The following is a 23202-nucleotide window of genomic DNA, read 5'->3' on the forward strand; positions in this document are numbered from 1 at the left end:
GACGGTCAAAGACAACCTTTGCAGGCAGCCCGGTCACACTTCTGCGTATAGCTGTAATTCCGTATGAGTTGTTCGCTGCGGCTTTTTGGACCGCTGGAAGATCGGAAAACCGGCGTCCAGCGGTGGCAGAATCTGTCAGCTGTATGGTGAGCTCTCCAGAAGCTTCCCTACGAAAACTGGCGTCCTACCCTAGTTTACTCACTTTGTAATACTGGAAACAATAATCTGGTTCTTTGCATACGGGCATTGCTATTTTCTTCAGCATCAATAAGCCCTTCTTCTTTGCAGAGAGAACAGTTTTTATAAAAACCGGACTAAATTGAACCCGCCCCCCGTTTTCCACACTCCAATAGTTTAGAGTCGTCCTGTTGGTCTAGGTAACGCATTGTTCTACAGTGTTAGATTGCTTCACCGGCATATGGTTAAAACGCTCTTGTGATCCGGCTACGAATACACAAATGCAGATGTAAAAACATTTTCTGAAATTTCCATTTGAAAGCGTCTGGCGTAAACCTCAAGATGCATTTCAACACAACCAACCATCATCATTGTCGTGTAATCCATAAAATCATCCTCACTTGCTCACACCACCCTACAGCGAATACATAAATTTATTTCCTTAAACTTTGTAGCTGTTGTCGGGATATCACTTCATTCCATCTGTTAACAAAATTAGTTTGCGTTGCTCGGATTGAGTTTGGCAAACAAAATCTAAAAGACATTCCACCTTCGACTATTTTTTCATCCATACATAAACCGCACACTCGTTTCCCCCTCTTTTAGGCCAGTGGTCTCAAAAAAAAGGTTCCAAGCTGTTTCGGGCGGAGGGCAAGCGGTTTCAAAGGCATTGGACTACTTTTAGGAGCCTCACTGCCAGACATTTTCTAGGTTCAACTGCTTGTGTAGAAAATGGAGATGAAACGTGGAAGAAATTCGTTGCATTCTGAGACGTAACCCGACCTTATCACATACCTCTCCTTTTCAAAAACTTGTTTAGACTGTTAGTTTTCCTGATCATTTTCCGACTGTGTGCACGCCAAACAATCAGGCAAGCTTACCAATTTGGATGCATTGGCGATTGTCCGAACAAGAAAGGTGATAGCTAATTGTTCTGAGTGAAACCTACATAATCATATGGTCAACAGGGATTTGTAATTGCACCCAAAAGTCACTACGCTTTTGTTTTCCGCTTAATTCTTTTGATTAATATCGTGTTGTTCTCATGAGGGAAGCGAAACACGTTTAATCAACAAGTCATGTACCAGCAGTAAAATATGTACACAATTTTGAGTAGGTCAAAATTAACTTTCATCGGGAGCATCATGAGAATTCTCTTCTGTTGCATTGTCATTTGAAATTGAAATGTTTGCCCAATACAAACAACGGAGGATATTTTTTAAAAATGGGTTTGTGCTCTTGCTGTTGGTTTCATGCATCAATCTGACTAAAATTCGTCACCAAACATCTTAGTTATTCCAAAATATACCTGAAGTATAAAGAAAAAGTTCACATCTGACACGGGTTTTCGTTCCCTTTCGACATGGCGACTTACATAAGCAGATCAGTTGCAGGCAAAACATGGTTTTAAGATATCCAAAGTGGTCAGATAAGGCAGGAACCCGGAAATTTATGAATCTTCCATGTAAACATGGAAGTCTTTGCTTTTCTTGAAACAGATGGGAGGGCAAACATTCAGAGATGAGAGCACTCACTACTGACTGGTAGTCAGAGTGAAAGGTACAAACTAAGGGATATCCATAAAGCGTTATTTACAGTCAGTTAACGTGGCTTCAATTTGATGTTTTTTTTCTAGTTCACAACAAATGCATAGATTTGGTCGCAAACATTTGGTCAACAGTCAGGGTAGTAGCACTAATAAGTAGTAGATTAGCTCTACATCAGTATCTACCGGTGCGGATGTGTAAATGTGTTATAGGACTCTGTGTTCGCGTTTATCCATCACGCTTTCCAATAGGCGGGCTTCGCTTGTGGCAAGTCACTCGAATTGTCGATTCTGTTTATCTGCTCCATTGCTGACAGAATTCAGATCCCTCAATGGAGATTTCGTTCAATCGGTGAACAAACCAATATCAAAGGGACTAGAAGCACCGAGAACCTGTTTCATTTTTACTTGGAATCATCAACAGTTCACATAACACAGAACTCCGTGGAGTTTCGAAACCGCGACGTCCTGGTTAGTAGTTGAACACTTTAGAGTTGGACCACAAGCGGCTTACCTGAAGTACCTTTATCTCTCGTTTAGTTGGAACATGGCATTACCCATACTTCGAGCCCTGGATTCGTGTCACCTGTTCATGATTCGACCAGTCGCTCGCGTGAAAACTTCTCAAATGTACGGCGCAGACATTTTATGAATTGTCTCCCGTCTGAGCCAATCATAAATTGTTGCTAATATATGGAGTATTGAATGAGGTTTGGGAGGTAAAGAGTTCGAATCTAACTGGTGTTTTGCGCAATGTGCCTAGTTATTTACTTATAGTGTGAAGGATTCTAAGCAAAACGAGTTGAAAGCCACTAATCCCATACCAGCCACAGAAAGTGCAAACTCGTAGCTTAAGACTGAAAGTTCTTGGACTACTAAATGCAGCCTAATTTGAAACCACGAGACCATGAAACCGAGTTGAAAGCCTACAAAAAACCTAGTAGGTGCCGCAAACATATTGTTGGTGGATTACTCGTAGTTGATCAAATGAAATATCCAGTGACAGTTCAATCGCTTGACCACGCATAATATTCCTTTAGTGTCTACACATTCCCTGAAATCAACAATGAAAAATGGAACTAAACTTACTTTGTGATTACATCAGGGGAACCGTATCGCAGTACGCTCCGTCTGACAAATGACGCTCTATTCAAACCTGTGAGGGATATTGCTGAACGAAAGACGAAAAGAAATCTAACACGTTAAAACGATTTATGCAGCTTTGGTGCAGATATGTTTGGTTATATTAAAGAACGTCTAAAATCAGTTTTCTTACAAGATGACTAGACACGAGCACAATACGCAATAGTCATCTTGAAAAAACAGCAATTACGTGCAAGCACATTCAGGCAAAGAAAAAATCCGAAAACACTGAAATAGATATGCATTGTGCTAGAACGCAGCTAGAACGTGCTAGAACGAGCTAATTATTGTCCACTCGATGCAAATTTTATCCTTCTGATAGAATAGTTCTCGAAACGATGCGCACGTCAGTCGGTTAGTTTTACTCGCAGATTTACCTTTGGAAGGTATGGCCGTAGTACGTATGACCATTCACTAAGTGTTTCACGTCAGTTTAAAAATGATTTGCATGAAAACCCGTCGATCTGTTGTAAGTTAACAAGTTAAGAGGGGGACGAGATTTTTTAACAAACTAGGGGAAAAGTGAAACATTAACTTTGGACAAAGAAGGCACTCTCAAATGACTTAAGTTGCTGTCGAATCTAGGTGTAAGATCGTTGGCTTAGAGTTAGCCTTTATTGTGCAGGTTTTCCCGGATTCGCCAACAAACTTCGGATGGCTACCATGGTTCGTGTGTCAAGTGGACAAATACCATCCATGCACACAAAAAATGCCACCAATAAATACACAGGGACGTTCCCGATACATGGGTCTGGTTGCGTGTGGGGCTGTGATGAGGGTTTCGATTGTGATAGCGCTCACGTAAATGCTTTAAATTAGGTCGGACAAAAATTTCTGAGAAAAAGACCAACTGCCTTTTTCAAATCCCCTAGTTACTACAATACAATGGTCGTGCTTAACTTAATACACTCAAAAGTAGCTCCTGGAGGAGAACTGAAATATTTTCTATTTAATCAAGAAGCTCGTGTATCGCGTCCTCAGTGGAATGAAACGACTTCAATTGTGTTTGGGCCGTGTACAACCAACGACGTTGCTCCTCTCGGCTTTTAACGCATTTTGCGATGGCTTTCAAAGACAGTTCCAATCAACTAGCTAGGTTGCCAATAAGTTGATACAAGCTGAAGAGTATACCACGCTTTTCCTTCATCCTTAATAGGAAAGCACAAATGCGCTGAAGATCTACTTGAGAAGTCTACATTTGGTAACGGTACCACAGCCGACAATTAGGTGGTTTCCAACTATTTGAATAAGGTGCATATGGAGCTCTCCCAGCTGCGAGAACTGACACCGCAGAGAACAATTAAGTTTAATGTGAGACAGACACGTTCCGCAGTATTTCACTGGTGCAACACTAATTATTTCGCACACACAGAAAGAGGACGACCAACTACTGTGAATTTAGTTTCATGTGGACAGCAGGTGAGGTTTTGGATTTCGTTTTGTCCAGTCAACCAGGCGTTTGTATCACATGGGGAACGCCTCTCGAAGGGCAGTGTGAATTCCACGGAGGTCTCTGTACGGTTGGCTTAAATTTTACTGCTAAACAAATGTGAGCGAACAGAGTTAGCTTCTCCACCGGCCACCTGTAAACTTCACCAATACTTTCCAATCGGACTGTCGGAAAACAACCATCAACAGCCATAAAAAGCTTGGCTGTTCTGGTATGATTTTCAGTCTTCAAAGTCATGATGAAATTCCGAGCGCAAATGGATGCATCTATTCTCACCGAGTTTGAGTCGGCGTAGAATTTAAACAAGATTGCCTTCTTGCCCCATTACATTACTCAATAAACTTCCACCACTGCAAAAGTAGTAGATTTGCCTCGGACTTACTCAGTCCTTATTGAAATCACTCCTGCACAAACCTAAGTTCAAATGCTGCCGCTTGTGGATAAATGTGCTTCTTTTTAACATTCTGATGCTAAATTATATCTGGTGATTCCGGTATCAGTGTCTTAGAAGGATTTATTTCAAAATAGATTTACCTGAGTCTCAACTTACTGCCCAGATTATTCATTCATCTAAGTAGCTGGTAGATAGCATGCTGTACGGAGTTCTGGTAACTTTTCAGCACGGCATCTGCAGGATCAAACTTCAGAACACGAAGCTCGAAAAGCACAACAGTATTTGACCCATATATGCGTCTTATGACGGGATGGCTCAAGTGGTTAGAGCGCGCATTCACTGACCGGAAGGTCTTTGGTTCGAACCTGACCTCTGCCTCTCGACTTCCCCTGTCTAGGCTTGGGCAACCTGGCAGTATCCCAGCCCTCGAGCTTCCTTCGGGTAGCATGGTAGCTGGGCGCCGGGTGTTACGGCTGAACGATTTATAGTTATATTCTTATTTATATGCGTCTTAAGTGCACAGATGCGAACATTACACTGTATCCGGCTGTGCGGCAGGCGTTCCTGTACATGTGACCTGTTCGGGCTCGTGGCCGATCTCATTTACGATGTTGGCGCAAAATCAAACACGCCAAATAGACTGGTGCAGCTCCAAGCGCCAGATTTCTTCGAAAATCAAACAAGATTGCATTTGCTTCCAGCCAGACATAAAACCGGACTTGTGATTAGACAGTTTGGGACAAATGGCCGAAAGCTATAACCGTAGAAAACCATGAAGTGGTTCCTAATAATGCAATAACGATACGGGTAACTTTGTTCCCTGTGTGACCAGCAATCTTGTCTGCCAGTGAAAAACTAACTGTCCGCATCCATGTCTGGAACCCGTCAGGCGAAAATAAAACACTTGCACAGAGATAGATAGTCTTTCCTTTCCAGCAGTTTTTCACCATAGAACATCTAGTAGGGCACTATTTCTTACAGGAAACGGAAGGCAGCTGACGAGACGTCTGGGTAGGTTCTAGCTGCGAGATAAGTCGGTGGGAACGAATGTTCGTGAAATCAGGCATGAGTAAATCAAATGTCACTCCAGATTTGCCCCAGCTTGCCTCAACATTGTCGAACTCGTGCTTCATTAATCTGTTTACATACCGTATGACGTGTAGTGTAACCTAGCAAACGGAGAACACAAAGAAGCTCTTGGATTGTTAAGATCATACTGAAGATTGAGTGTTCCGAACACTGGTGGCGGATTGCCTCTAGGTGATCCATCAAAAAATTAGTTTATCTAATGTTTTCCTTCAAGCAGGTGTCTTCTGTTTTTACATCATCTTTCTCATTATATCAGACCAAACAAACAGCCGGTCATGCTTTATTCACAACTAATTCCTGACATGTTTTAAGTTCAACCATCGTTAGGTCAGTGTGCGCTATAAGACATGAAGATCATCATCTTCTTCAAAAACAGCAACACTGGTATTGACACTGATGCTTCACTGCCGTACAGCCGTTCGTACGAGTATAGGTAAAGCCCTGGAGTGAAAAGAAGAGAAAGAGTGGATGCGGGAGAGGGTCTAGTGCTGGCCTATGTTAGGCATTCTAATATGCCTACACCTATAAACGCCCAATCAGAAAATCTGGAAAGAAACTGACAGAACAAACGCCACTGACATCGATTAGCCGTCATTTCTTTCAGCGTCTCCAGCCAAGCACAGGCTGGATCAGGGGACCGGTAATACATGAATGCTGAATTAAATATTTTTAACCAAATTTTTTTCATGTCCAGTGCCACGTCCAGATATTGATTGATCAACAAAAGTATGGTGTCTAATCTCAAACCAAGTGGAGTGAAAAACGAAAGTGTATACTTTGGCACATTTAATTCTTGAACAACAAACAAACTCATTTCAAAAAGACTTACGTGTGTCACATCTTTTTCCGACGTATCCGAGGAAACAAACACACGTAAAGTCCTCCCCTTCTGGTCGACAATGAGAAGAGTGCATACAGGTAGTATCGGGGCGTGCACATGGATGGCCAAGACAGTTCTCCATGTTTACGCCTCTCAGGGCATCTCGTACCAAGTCAACCGACTGACCATTTAATTGAAGCTAAAATTAAGGGATCCGCAACTAGTTGCTTTGAAAAGTATAATATGGGAACAAAAATAATTGCATGTTATTCACCTCGGTTTGCCTGGAGGGCCTAATTCTTCTTCACAATCATTATGTGGTGTGAGTGCAATTTCACCGGGCATGCGGAAAACGAATTCCAATATTCCTAAACTGTTCAAAAGCTAAATTTAAATTCACCTCGTCTTGAGTCGACCAGCGAAATATTCTTTTCGTTGTTTTACGGCGTAGTTCACTGACGGTAGATTGTGTTCCAATGACACGCCAAGAATGACACGCCTGTGAATAGTTCACTTTGGTATCCTGCCTTATTCATACTGCAGCCACCCGATTTTTTCGTTCTGTGTGAGGTACCGCAAAATTTACTGAACTGAGGGACCCTGTGAAGCAGATCATTCTGTTTGCATAAATAACGAAAAAGGAAATATCTAACCAGGAAACATTATTGGTTGAATGTCGGCTGCGACCTTGTTGGCCGTTCTGAAGGGGTAGTAAAAGTGATTCCGGGAGGTCAAGGTTGGTCAGTAAGTCTGCAACTTAACCACTCAGGTACCTCGACCTACTCCAGATTCAGTGGTGAGGGCAGATAGTCATACTATACTCAAAGGCAGTATTTGTTCTAACAGGATTTTTGCACCAAACCATGTAAATTTCTACATTATGTGCTTAGTAACATTACCCACCTGCTGTATGCAACCATGAAATCCTGGCACATTACCTCCCCCAACTTTCCGAAGATAACTGTTCAGATGAGCGGACGTCAGATCAGCGTCTGGATGTGATCCTATGAACATGTGTTGATCAAGTGTGAGTTGCACGAGGGGACCATACGAAAATGCTGTGGTAACTTGGTCCTCGCTGTCCACCACTAGAAAGCCTTGACGTCCATTCAACCAGAAGTGCACAGTATGCCAAGTGTTCATCATGAGGACAGAAGGGCTTCTGATGAAGTAAAAACAGATTACTATATTCCAAAACGGGATACTAAATCTTCAACGAACAACTTTTGATCAGTAAATCACGGAATATGGAGTGAGTCAAAAACTGAGAGCCGGTCTTATTGTTTATCAAATAATTGAATTAATCCAGGATTTCATTGCAAGGGTAGGCTTAAGCAAGAACAGTGAATGTCTAGTCAATGCACAGCTAGATAACTACATCCATTATGAAGAGAAGCCAAGAACATAATTTTCCTATTCATTTTCAAAGTCATTGCACGCAAGATAAATATAGGTTTCCCTGTTTTTTGCACACCTCAAAATTATATATGCGTGTTTGTTCTGTTATAAGGCCAGCGTGACCTCCAGGGAGTGGGATTACTTCACAGGATGCTGTCAAGCTGTGACCGCATTAGGGTCACTTGTTTAGTCCCAGTTATCCAAAATGACTTCTGCTTCGGTTGTCGGGAGTGTGAAACGATTTGGGAATTTTCAATGAATATTTCGACTTGTACGTGAAACAAATCTATGCAGAAAAGCCGAAAGGCACTGCATAGCTGTTGCATCCTTATCGGGAATCTTCGATAGTCTGTTTCCCACGAAAGTCCAGGCATTTGCAAAGTATGCATCTGAACACTCAAACATTGACCACAAGTGGCTGATCAGCATTGTGATTTCCAAGCGAACGGATGAGATATAGCGCCACTTCGAGAGCTAGCCAACAAGTGATTAGGTGATGTGGATTTTCTAACTGAAGAACGAGTAGGGTTATATCCTCTCTAAGTCCGACTGTATTACATCGCTGATCAACCGCTCGTAGCCGAAAGTCTAGGTGTTCAACTAATTGCTTTGGGGGTCTTGGTTCGAAACTCCCAGGGCTTCATGAGATTCCCATAGGTGGTGACTTCCAGTAGGGTTAAAACAACTATACTGGATTTCCAGTATAGATTTCCAGCATAGATTAGCACCACTACAGAAGGAAATTTTCACTTAAGGTCTCTGCCACTGGTTCTTCCCCACCTATTTGAAAACACTTGACTCGCAAGCAACAAAAGCAGACTATTAGCAAAGATCTCTCTGGGGGCATAAAGTTCTATACAATAATAACGCATAGTAGAAGTAAGTAATGGGAGCAGATAGCTGGAGATGGATGTCTCTTGAATTACTCAACCTGATGTTGATTTATTCTCGTGTAAATTTTCCTTCTAACAACTATGCGCCTAAACGTTTAGCCATTTGACGGAGTTAAGAAGCCAAAAACGCGTCGTTACAGATTTTTATGAGCTGGGCATCTTAGTTCAAAACATGCACTCGTTTTTGTTGAACTTACGTTGAAATCACATTTTGGAAGTCATTGAAGCATAGTGCCATTCCACCACTCTGATCAAAGCCCAGAATATCATCCAATCACGAAGTGTTTTAGCAGCAGCTTCAGATATTCTAAAGTTTCGTGACTGATGTGGTATCTCAGTAAGTAACCCTATTTTTAATTCAGTGCAACTGCCAGATGAGTGTCTGGGTTATCCAGTGCGATACAATACCTCAAGAGATACGACTACATGAGATTTGTTCCGTGTGAATCCCGAGGTTTTATTCTATTTGTAGTGTACCCGGGGAGTGTGAAGCTTGGGAAGTAGATCTGATGATGTTTAGCGGAGCGATGAGATTTGGTTGGTCCTGAAGTTTGACCAGCGATACATTTTGTATTAAGTAAGATTCATCGGGTTGGTGATTCAAGTATGACCATTTAGCATAGCGGATTTGTTCAATAAAGACACGAATAAGTTAAATGTGGTTCACAGATTTAAAATGGCTGATCATACACGGTACAGTCCATCAAGGAACCTGCCTACCAATGAGTAGTTGGTTATTATTCCCGAGGAGCTAGTTATCACCAAATTTATGAAGAGTTCACTGGCCAATCCCGGCAATACTTCTAACTTTTGGCCGCTTGGGTGGGTTTACTGTCCACTCACCGACAGTGGCAGTGGACCTAATCAACACAAGTTGGCTTCCAGTGATCATTCGTGAAATACAAACCACTATACATTCCTTAACGAATAAATATGGTCACGTTACTCCATCAGATATCAGATTAAACTTCTTGAGGAGATAAAAAAAGAATGGAAGTTCGAAAACTGTGGTGCGGTTGCCAGTAGAAGGACAAAGGTATTATTTACGGTTTTGAAACCGATAAGTGTCATGCTTAACGGTGATATGCTCATTCCACACTGCACCTGATGTCCCAATGTACAGCCAACACTTTGTGTGGCGGAATTGCTATGGCCAGATGCTAGTAAGTTTCTAAGGGCGACCTGTTGAACTCGGTTTTTATTGGCGCGCTCGGTTGGTCGACCCAAAATAAGCAAAATGTTACGTTTTCCAGTCACTTAGCCATTGATTAAGCCGGTTAGCTTACCGTAAATTTGCCGTTCCGGAACCCAAATCAAACTGGACTTCGATGTGACTTTGAACCAACAAGACTGTGAGAAAATCGCCCCGTCTGTCATGGCTGTATCCTTGGTAGAGCAAGAGACCGTTTGGAGATACCGGCTTGAAGGTGATAAGCAACATCATGTTGGACTGTGAAGTTCCCTTAAAGCCGATATGTTCCGTGTAAGATCTTCCTGTGTATTGCAGCATGTGAAGCTCTTCACCTAGACCCAAATTTATAAAAGTACATGTTGAAAACCTTATAGTACAGATAAGACGCAGGTTTACACAATACACATGACGGACAAGTAGTTGCTATTTACTAGAAGTACATCTAAAGAATATTATCAAGCAAATAGAAGTTTTGCATATTATTTTCTTCTTATCTTGACTTAGAGAAGATTTCTGGCTCTTCTGTGACACCAAAATTATTGTAAATACAAATTTAAGAAGAACGATAGAGGCTCTGATGAATACTTAGTCATCCGGATTGTGCTGGTGGGAGAATTTCAAGATAAAGCATATTGCATTGACTGGTCCGTCACAATTTATCTACATGCGTTTACTACTGATCGGTATTTTGGACAAAAAAACAGAAGAAAGGCCTTTATTTTTTTCCAAGGCTATTTTCAGGTCGAGAGAGAATCCAGCTTTGAACCTAATGCCAGATCACACGAGATCCTCAAAAAAATAATGTTTGCGCGCCACGTAATTAAGCTAATATACACTACCCCAATTCAAAAATCTATCATTTAATTTTACTGGGAGCCCTAGTTATCCGGTGTTAATGAATACCCCACTTACCGCATGTAGGAAAAGGCATGCGCCTACATCAGGACCTACGGGAAATATACAGAAAACGATATATAATTATTCAGTGAGAGCTGTGGTCCTTCTTGTTACCCGAAAGGCTTGTTCCACTAAAATTTGTACCAGTTCTATCTAAATGGGCCGTCATTTAGAGATATTTGGAAAAAAATAATGCTGATGGACCTTGTTTTCATCTATGAAGGAACTCTGTTTGTCGCATCTGAATGTGAGATTCCGTCGAGGGCGCAAAAATCCTGTTAAAACTACTTTCAAGCGGACACATGCATATTATCCTGATACAAAGCTACTTAAGTGCCCGCATTGGTCGATATTGAGTTGTTTTTGAAAAGCTGACACTTACGTGGTTTTGCGGATTCTTCAATACATTTGAAAACGAAGAATCTCCAAACACCTATTAGTGTCCGCATTTTTCAGTGTGTTGAGTGTCCGATATTGGTAAATTGACTTTTATTTAATTAATAGCGCCAGTGTGCGGAAAGAAGCTTACACTGAATACTTATATTTCGAGTGTGTTTCGCTCGTGGTTTAGTTTCATAATTCTGACTGTGCATTTCACTGAGCAAGTCAGTTGACGATCATGAAGCTTGTCGTCAGAATTCCAGCGTATGAATTATCAAATTTGTGGTCAGTGTACTGGAGGTTGAACAATTCGATGGATATTATTGTGACAACCAGGTGGACACTTTTGATGTTGAGGCCGTTCATCAGTACATCACATGCATTTAGACGCTGAAGTTGCCCCAGGCATGATGCTTTCAGAAAATTACGTACTAAATCGGTAGTCTCATTAGAATAAGGCATAATAACACTGTAAGGTTCCAACTACAACTCCGTTCCCACAAAAAAGACTTATTATGTGTCGAATACCTTAAAGTATAAATGAGTATCGAATAGATTCTTTGGTGGGTTCGCAGCGCTGATGTTGACATTGAATTCGGATGTGGAACTTCAAAGTTTACTCACTACTCACAAAAGTAAGTAACTTGTGTAAAAAAGGAAATATCCCATGAGTCACCTTGACCGCCTAGCAGCTACCTTTCATGGGTCCATTCATCATCAAAGTGGACCGCATGGCTAGAAGACTAGTGGCACCCTGACATTCCCAAGTACTGTGTCGCTGAAGACATCCGGTTCCCGGTGCTGTTCAACATCCGTCCGATATGCTTTAGGGTCACTTCGTAACTCTCACAAAACCGCTGCATAATACACTCTGGCCTTCTTTTGTGTTAGCGCTGCTTGCAATGTAACATATAAACTTGGCAGGTCACTTTATCTCATATCCCATCAAAGACAAAATCACCATCTCCTCGGTTTTCTATAGCAACCTGAAGACCACAAAGTTATTCGGGAAAAACCGTAATACTTTCTATGAACTAAGCTGCTGGTTGAATCTAGTTGAAACGTATTAGCATAAAAACTGTACGTAGACTTTTTCTTTTTTTATATAGGTTCTGAAGTATACGTGCAAAGAATTATTTATATATGTCATTGACTAACTAGGAATGCTGACGTTTATGAAATGGCATGAATGACCATCAGCATTCTGTGAAATAGATCACGAAAAAACAACCTTCGAAATGGGTCGGAAATTCTACATGCCTTGCGTGATAACAATGCAACCCAAGAATAATTTCGTCAATGTCTTAAGCAGTCTTTGCCGCCGTTGAAGTCCTTCGGTACCGGTTACTGTTCTTGAATACCCCTCCCCTTCAGTCATTTCTGAACAAGCCCCCTCCTGCGCCTACACTGCAATTTAGATCGGTTCGTGATAAAGCAGAGATGATAGTATAACACAGGTCGATTTGCTTATGTATTCAAAGTCTCCGAGTTTGACCACAACATTTCCACCTCCATAATCCTCTTTAGTTTCGACATCCTACTTGCAGCATTACATGTGACTTCCTCCCGTATTTAATTGGCATTCCGTTTTTTGCTCTCATAGCCTGAAACAACGTGTGGTCCTGGGATGCGACTTTTAGGGGACTTTTAAGGTATTCTAAATGGATACACAGTCGATTTTCGAACGAGGCTAGCAACCATTAGAACAGGAATCACAAACAAGACAAAGCCGTGACTGGGACGTTTCAAACTTTTTTCACTCTTAACCAGTTGGTGGCCAGGAAGTTTTGGTGATCCCTTTGTTTAAAATTTTTCTGGAAAATGCCATGTACTGTGTGTGAGGGTCCAGTTAGCGCACGATGAATCTTGCTACCAGTAACTCACGGTTTTGGCAATTGAGCCCTTTGGTACCCATCGGGCACTGACACTCAAACGACGAGCCAGAAATGATGGCGCAAGTTCCATTATTCTCGCATCGGTTCTGATCACAAATACCGTGGGCACAATCCGCTAAAATAAAAGCAGTAAAATTGTGCACGTTTCTAAATAAATTCACATTCGACCGACGGGAAAGCATGGAGAATCGAAGTAATCAGTTGTCAATATTTCCCGGATATATTATTATTTCACAAGAAACCTTTTTGCATGACTGGGTTTTGTTTATTTTAGTCCAGGCCACTTTCCTGTAAGGTTGAATAGATAACCAGTTTAATTCTTTTAAATTATACCCTAATGATACTTAAAAAGCAGAATTTAGGAGTCATTTATGTATCTTGTGGATTTACTTCTAGCCCCTTCTACTTGTCCCGAGAAGGAAATGTTTCCACTATCTGTACAGCAGTAAACCTATCCACAGCAGCAAACCAAAGGACTGATTTCCCAATTGACTGGGTTGATAACAACTGATTTGCTGATGAGGAATCGAGGCAACTGACGTTTCCCGTTAAAATTATGAAACAAGTTGAACCAGTGCGCGCTTCAACCCAAAGCTGAAATACGTCCTTCATTCTGTATATGAAATAAGCCTCCGTAAATTACTGACGGGCTTTTAGTCCCGAACGTTCCACAATGCGTCAGAGACAAAGTCTAAGGTATAGCACAGAACGAATATCATAAATTTCAAAGGTGGATCCTAAGAATTAGACAAATTAAACAGGGCATCTCAGCAAACATATTCCACCACCTGCGTAATCACTGGGCCGCTATAACAGAGGAAGCATCCCCATACCACCTAAAATTTCCCATGTCCAACGGATACTTAGAATAACTTGTTCTCCGCAAAAGATTAAGAGACAGGTTTGCACAAATTTATAACCTTTGGAGGCCATATACTGAGTCAAATAGTCAGTGTGATATATTGCTCAAAGGGTTTAGTTCTCAGCTTCAGGGAAGTTGTTCCACTCAGATTGACGATACCAAAATTTACGCCGTCGAATTAGGCGACATTTTTTGCCAACTCATTTTTTCTAAAGCGATGGGAAGCGTGTCTACTGGGGTAAGGTAAGCTACCTATAATTTTCAACCAGGAGAAGTGAGATTTTTTGGATTTTGCGGAGAGAAGAGGAGGACAATGTAACACAAACTCTCTTTAACCTTGAACTCTTTTACGATATTTTGCCAAAAATTTGACCGTTATATTTTACTCGTTTTGCACAATAATCCGTTTGGAAGAATTAACATGCTGAGTGAACCTTAGAAGATATAATCACAAGAATATTGTGAGAAGAGCCCGCTCAATGTTAAATAACTAGCAGCGATCCTACTTTATATGTCTGATGTATATTGATATCTCTTCAAATGCTGACTATCGTATCAAGAAAGTTGATGAAACAACAAAACCTGTAATCAAATCGATCTGAATGAGCATTTTTGCACTATTTTTACACATTTCTTTAAAACCTAATATTCCCAGGAAGCATCACAAACTAGGGATTCACCTGGGACCCGGGTGAATCTCTCGCAAAACTAAATAAGTTTGCAAGTGAGTGTATTTTGCTAATTTCTCCGCGTTGCGCCAAGTTGAGTTTACCTAGATCAATAAAAAGTAATAGACAGTTGTTTGTGTTTTCAACTTGGGAATCACCATGATATCAGAAAATAAGTCCATCTGATTCATGTGGATGAGACAGAAAAGGAATTCCGAAATGGGGGCGTGGTTCGTAATTTAAGGTGGGAACGACATTTCATCTACCAAACGTTGAAGACATTGGGAAAAAAGGTTGAAAACCATTACCTCATACTTTTTACGCCATTTTCGAATAAGGTCTTTACAATCGTACTTTTTCACACCATGATTGTGCCGTGTTCTCAAAGCATGATGCTATTTCTTCCCTCTAACTATTCTTACATTTTCTCGACCCTTACATGTTCGCAGTTCTTAAAAACATTTAAAATGAAAGCATAAACCTTAACACTTAAAATTTCATTTATGCTGTACATGTTAACGAGATTTTGCCAACATGTTGCTGTGTTTTCCTTTCCATGCCCATCAGATAATCCAGAGTATCTAGTGGAACAAACAAAATCTTATTGTAGGATTGAGGAACACCAGGTTCAGCCAGTATACATCATTTTAAACTTTCCGCAGTTTGGTCGGTAAACAACAAGCAAAACCGCTTCGCTAGTACTCTGGTAACTCAACGGTGATCTTTGCTGTTTACTGTCAAAACCATATTAATGATATGGACAACATAAATAAGAAACACCTGAAGTGGGACCCACTTAGGCCGTATCCTTCAACAGCATCACCAACAAACGATCTTCTCCGGGGATCCATAAATTCTCCATTGATATAAATGTGCTGAATGCAACCGACGTAGTTTTCTTCCAAATATCTTCCAAAATATGGGTCCTGGGTTCTCAGCATTTCCAAGTTAGAATGTCCACCAATGAAGATGTCCTCTTCTTTCGGATCTCTGGTGCGTGAGATGGGTCTTTGAGGCCACGCCTTTTTAAATGCTTTGCTTTCATCACCCTGAAAGGCAAGTTAATTAAATATTCACCTGCCGTTATAAAAGTGCACTCGCATAAGTTTGCTTGATCTGCATCGATTTAATCAAGCATAGTACTGCTCTATCGTGAATTGAATGCTTAGCAATTACGAGGTGGGCACATTAAAGAGTTTGGCACTAACTGTGAAAAGTCACTAAGTTTAATTCCTCAGTACATATTCAGCAAGCAGCAAACGATCATTTTTGGTGCTCCGCTGTTTTATTGGTAGGTGTCCTCTTATCAGTGAGTAGTCCTCTGGCTTTACTCTTAGTCTTGTTGCAAAATCCACACCACTAAGACGCACATATCGGTTGTCCGGTAGAATTAATTTGCTAGTGGATCATTGGTGAATCACCGAGTTACATACAAATCTAGTGGAAGCAGCGCCGTCTTGGATAACACTGATTGGGACTCGAGCTTTCCAACGCTTATTCCCAGCTTTTTATCACAAAACTGAAGCGTCAAATGTCGACAGGTCGATAGGTTAAGCAAAAAAGTAAAATATCACATGAGCTCATATGATGATTAGCAATATTCAAAACGCATCCATTTAGTATGAACCTGCCAAATAAACTTTCCTGAAAACCTTATACCAGAGCTGTAAGTAGCGTCCCAGTGGTCATTTTTTACAGTCAAGACGAGCGGGGTCCAGCAATCACTCGTTAGACAACATTTCCTTAAAATTAGGTTATTAGACCGCTAGATAGACGAATTTCAAAAAGACATTGCGTTGTTTCATGTTGTTTGCCGGTATCACCAGGAATTACCGAATTTCGAGCGCATTTGTGATCACGCTACTATAATTTATCATAAGGATAACGATGGCTGCTGTAGGTGCTGAAATTGATTGTGGAAAAGCAGAAACTACTCACTTACGAGGTCTTCCTGCTTAAAATTATGATAACTTACTGGTGAAAGCTTCAGAGGTTTTTAAAATGCAACGGTAATAAACCTTCATTCCCTTTCTGTTAAGGGATTCAATTTACTCGCATTAGGTAACGAAAATGAAGACCACTGAATCAGTCATCCTTCTAGGTCCCTTTACCTCTTTTTTCCAAGAAAGCCTAACTTTATGCTGCGGTGTCTAGTCAACCTCAGCTGAAATGGTAATGATGCATTGATACTCCATTTCGGGTTTTTGAAACTTTTGATCAAGTGGTGACTGAGAAACCACTGAGAATTCTAACCCTGGTTGTCGATCACCAAAAACTCATGCAAAAACACTCGTTCTATATGCCAAGATGAGTTGAGTAAATATGTTTTTGAGCTCTTGATCTTTGTGTTTTTGATAACCCTCTCAAAGCTAAACGCAGTGCTATTATAGCGTCAATTTTTCGAAAAAATGGTTTGAACCAAGTGGCAGAAAACATATTAGGGTTACGCATTTGAAACAAGACGTTGAGTACACAGATATTTATATAAACCACGGGTGTCAGCATACCTTTACAATGTTTTTATTCAAACTCAGGTACAAACGTCCATCTGTTTGCCTTCCAAATTCAACGAAATACCATTGCGAGTTCGGAATAAGAGGCTGTGAGTGGCGAAGTTCGTCTATCACGTTTGAGCTTTCAGCATCCTGTGGGAGCGGAATTGACTGAGTATACCTAAAGAAAGATGGTGGGTTAACACTTCGATGGATTAGCTGCTCTGATTCAGGCATACCAAATATTTACCGTATTTTAGCTTCCAAATGAAGCATTTATATCCTCAATCAAATCTACAATTTGTGGATTTCTGTCAGGAATGCAAAATAGTATTTCTCTATATTAGATAGTGTCTGTTCAGTATTACTAATAGGGATTAATTCTCTGGAGAGGAAAGTCATCAACATCTACTTGTTGTTCGTTGCAACAAGCGCTAAGGCAATAAACCATACTCAGCAGCCATTCAGTTTTTTCGCGAGAATTTACTTTTTTTATGGGGTTTCAGATCATTGGACCTCAATTTTACTTGTAATAATTCTGAAGATGCTTGCTGGTCCGTGAATTTTACATTCGTACCACATATCGTCTGAGCAATCCACCTCCTTCGATGTTGGAGCAACTTTTTGATGAGTCCGACTCAAAGTGGGAAGCAGCGGACGGACCTTTCACTAGGGATAACCAGCTTGATCGAGACCTAATATGAACTCCAGAAGTTTGATATGCTCGGTGAGTGTGGTACGACAACCGCACGAGGGCATGCTGGTAGAAGCTGAATTGTCTCATTTGAACAGACGAGCATCGTTCACAACCGAACGACGCCTCGATGGAAGACCCAGTAAACGTCCTAGTTTTTCCAATCGATTGGTCACCCTGTCGCTCAGCTACGAACGGTCGCCTGTTTAGACATGGTAATTCAGATGTGCCCAGTCTATGCTGGTCTAGTAGTGCTGGCGCGCTAATCCCACATTAAGATATCCGTAAGTGAGCTTCCAGTACCGCCAAGAATATACATCCATGAATGACCTTTATAAGAGTCCTCCTCTTTGGTATGGACTTATCGGAATGGTTACGTCAGGACATTTTTATGTCATACACTTAGTCAATTTTCAATCACCGTAACATCTCTGTATCAGCTCATAGTTCTCGGCTGTTTGTATTACCACGGGCGCTGAGTTTATTGTACTGGTAAAATTGCTGTATGGAAAAGTTTAGAGTTGAAACGCCATAATGGTATAATTCAAACTTTCCTTTGCCGTGGACAACCTTTTCAAGGATAAGAAAGTCCATCGGATACGGGCCAAGTTCAACTTCATTTGGAACTCCCTTCGTGTTTGTGTGGCCCACTTCAAGCAAAATTCCTTTAGAAAGTTAAAGTGAGAATACACCTCCTGAATGGCGTTCAGCACTGAGTAGTCTAATTCGGAGCTAAATGCTGGACAAGGATCCAGATCTCCTTTAAAGTCAGTCACTTAGATTTCCGCCAGTAAATATAACGTCCACGAATTCTCTCTTCTGATTAACTTCAAAGAGTTTGAATGCCTTATTGTATGATGCATCAATGAGCAGCGATTTTGGTTGCTTTAATCCCTTCATTTAGAGTAAGTTGATTAGACGATGGGTGTAGAAAAGTGGGCTTGACGATGGTAAATTCAAAAGACTCAATGTTAAACGGGAGCAGTTCATATTTACAGTTAGTTCATCCTGTGCGTAAAAAACATTACGAATACATCCAACTCTTTCCGGTAAAATGTTGACTCACCGAAGAACCAAGTGGTTGAGTTCCAGATTCAACATGAAGCAGCGCTCATCACGTTTTGATCGGTGGTAGACAATTAGTCGGCGTCCATTGGTTAAATCAGGTTTAATTTCAAAGCCAATATGAAATGTACTAGTATCCACGAAAGTGGACAATGCCAAATCTTGTCCGAAAGGAAACATAAACTTTAAATATCCTCCTTCTTCTATCTTTGGGAAGCGAAAGCCGCTGTTAGCTGCGTGAAGGAAATGAACAACAATGGTCTTTACCACGGTCTACTGGAATGGAAACAAATAGGATCGCGAATCGTCTACCTCTCACCAAGCAACCCGCTTATTAACAGTTCTAACAAGATTACCAAAAAGCAATCATTGGAAGCTGCTTTTTAGCTGCACACAAGTGATTGCAATGGGGCTCTCTTTAACATAACACATTCCATTGTTTTCCCCAGCGATATCGTGAAATACCTGAATTGACTAAAACAAACGCTACAAAAGATAACTTTTTCCATGTCAATAACATTGAAGTATAGCAGAAATCTGACCAGCTAAAATCCGTCATGTATAGCCGTCCACTACTGTCAACAATAAATGAATAACTTGACGAATATTTGAAAAACATTTGCCCGTCACTCAGGTGTATAAAACTACCAGATTGGCTCTTATCAGACAGTCCGCTCCCGCTTTTCGGCGTTCACCTCTTCCAGTTCTAAAGCCAACATTTACAACTATCTGCAAAACCGCTTATGTCGAGTCCACAAGAAGTCAATTATCCACTTGCGTTTGCAAACAACAATACATTCTGTTTGATCTAGGGGTTTTTTTCTGAACACGGAACATCCGAAGGAATTCTTGGAATAACCATCAGTACGTGTGTGCCGTTAGAATCGTTTACAAAGTTATGAGTTGACAGTGATTCATACTTTGCGCTGCTTGTTTTACGCATCATAAGATGTTCCCTTACCCACAAGCAAAAGCAATCGGTGGTGATCTTCCATCTCTTGTATCCATCCCTTTCTTACTCCTTACGTATTCTTGACGATTCATCGCATCCTATTAACCTGATTCCCTCGTGTCCTACTCACCATAAATGCCGACACGGCTTTACACCGGGTGGCAAAATGTTACTGCTACTAGTGCTAACTTCTCACACGCCTTCCTTTCTTACTTTATGTAAATTTTGCCACAACATCTTTTCCTATCTGTTGAAATCTGGTCTTTTAATTGTAGATGGTTTAACTAAGAATGCACGAGCGCTTTTATGAGCTGTAAATTTTAGAGGAATGATGTTGGTGAAAAGTCAGCAACCGTTTTAAACAACATTTGGAGCCCACATATCTTCAGATAATTTATGAAAAGTTTATTACATGCCAGCATTCTCATGAACGGTGTCATAAAGCTTGATCGTTCATTATATAGTCCTCAGCAAAATATGAAATGAAACAAGCCATGCCCAAAACTATCGAGCTCATCCTGGCAATTGTGTTGCACACACTCATGTGTTCAGTATTGCCGGTCAGTAAAACGTCCGCTGGTAACTGAAACCTGGGACATAATGTGCATTGATAGTATCATTTCCGAAACAACTCCCATCGTCCGTAAACTAGTATGCCAACTCCATTACGATTCAGACGGCATTTTTATCTGGATTAATTATTTATCTCCACTGAAGCGAAAATGGCCTTCCGCCAGTTGATTTCCTGTTGAACAGTCAAATGGAGTATGCCCATTGAAGGCGAGTAACAAAAAAACACATTGAGCATTAAATACTTATCATCTTTGACATGTCCATTTTCTCATGATCGGTAAAAAGATAGCTACCAAGACTATATGAAAGCCATACAGCTGTAAATATCTGATGATTACATCTACCAGCGTAACGGTGGATAATATTGATGAGGCATACGAGTAGTGATTCTTGTAACTCTGACTTGATTTAATGGGGAGTGGGATTAATTACGGAATTTGTGGAACTGGTTTGCAGCATTTGTTTACAACTGCGTGATAGTCAGTGAATATCCAGGGAAGTTTAAGAAGACGCGTTCAAGAAGAAGACGCTTATTCAGTTTTTAAAAATAAGGTACGTATGAGAGTTTTTCTTTACACTGGTGTAGTCTGCAAATCTTTTCTCGGAGTTCCCCAATAGACAACTCAGCTGCGAAGGACTTTTCCATCAGTAACGCCAGCAGAAATAAGAACGGGGCAACTCAGCTTGTCCAATCTAGCGGCTGGTAGTTACCTGCCCAGTGGACTATCAGCCCGCGACGAACTTTTGAAGCAGTGTAACAAATATATGTCAATTCTTAGAAAGACTATCTGGGTTGAGTGGAAAGGTTTTTAAAAAGCAGGTAAAAATATAAGAGCAAACTAGGAAGTACAACAAAGTCGGCTTGTTTGCTTTTGCGTCTTATAACTCTCAGATGTCTCCTTTATCGATGCACATCTTATCAAGAACTAGCGATAACATATAAACCTGTAAACGCATCATTTCAAGCTTGTTTCATTGGACAACAAACAACTAGCTTTCTTTAAGTCATGCGGATAAATTTTATTGTCGTTGGAGAATATTGAATGGACGCTCGCATAACACCCAGTGCTACTGCTCTTGGCATCTTGGGAATCTTGCGTGCACACTCCCTCTTCTGTCGACTAAGGTGCAACTGGCCATCTGGCACCGCTGTTTTACGAACAAACAACATTTTCCCACTATCAATAACTTCGAACAACTGGCGAATGGAGAAATGCTCAGAACCACCCGTGAAGCATTCATATAAGACCACTTCAATGAATCTTTTTATTAGTCAACGCTTTTGAAACTTTTTCACCGGTAGAAAAGAAGAAACACCTCAGGTTTTCTATTGTTTGTGATCTAAAAATGTTTTCTTCGCTCCAATCACAAAATATTTGAACTTCAGTGCTACAACAAACCAGAACACAGAAATTGTGTGCAGTCTCAATTCAGTAGATTTTCTTCTTTGGATCGTACACTGCGGTGTCGACGTTACAATACACATATCTCCCACTAGGCTCTCATTGCCGAAACCAGTGACTATTGGTAAGATGATGGCACGTGAAGGCAGGCGGTCTTTGAGCTAAAAAGCAGTCCTAGAATTCCCGGTACCATTATCAGTGGCTGCAGCCACAGACTAAGTGAGGAAAAAATGGGGCTCTCATAAAGTGACCTAGCAGTTGAATATAGAGGTCTCAGATGGCACATTCAATAAAGCGGTAAGAAGTCCCATAACAGAAAAGATTGGTTACAATAAAAACTGAGATAAGCACAACTCTTTCATGTATTCACTGGTGTAATTGTATTAGAAATGTCACTGCCTGTAGTCAGACATCCCATTAACTCAATGATAATTTCGAATCCCCAGTCCAATGTATTTTCTCAAACACCTTTGCACCAAAACGGTTTAGACCTCTCATTCACGGCGTATCCGCTAGCTCCTTAGCCCTCACTTCATCACTTTTGAACTCCCAATCGCTTTATTACTGCAGCAACACTGCAGTGATAGTGTTATTGGGCTGATCGAACGACAGAAATTAAGTTGAGCTAGTACAGCCACGATGTTCTTTATTAAAGCAACACTCACTTTGCTCGCAGTGTGTCCCACTGAAACCAATCTGACAAACACATTTGTACGGCCCGTGTTTATCTGCGGCCATCAAGCACTTGGCCCTGTTTAGGCAGAGTATATCGCCACAAGGTGTGGCGTCCAATCCAACTTTTGTGAGTTTCTTTTGCTTGACTGGAAAATGTTTTTCGGGTCATCAGAATAGACGAACGAATGAGTACTTACTGTCTGCAGCATTCGGGTCTTCCACCTCAACCTCCATAATCATTGACCAGTCCTCTGATTGGTCTAGAAGTAAAGTTGTGTTGTTCGTTGCATGAGTTGCTGAAACCAGAAACGAATACTTCATTAGAAATTTTTACTGGGCGTAGCGGACGATCGCCAACTGCAAATAATAGTCACTTGCGATTTCTGTAGGAGGACAAAGCCAAAACTAGGGGGAAATTTTATATTCCCTTCAGCGAACAACCTTTGAAAATACAAATATCACTTAGCCTAATCGGATGTTGATTGCCAAACCCAGTAGTATTAAATCAAGAAAATTTCAAAAACACCGTTTTCTGCCTCATTA

The sequence above is a fragment of the Opisthorchis viverrini genome (genome assembly GCF_000715545.1).
Source record: "Opisthorchis viverrini unplaced genomic scaffold opera_v5_30, whole genome shotgun sequence".
Classification (NCBI taxonomy): domain Eukaryota; kingdom Metazoa; phylum Platyhelminthes; class Trematoda; order Opisthorchiida; family Opisthorchiidae; genus Opisthorchis; species Opisthorchis viverrini.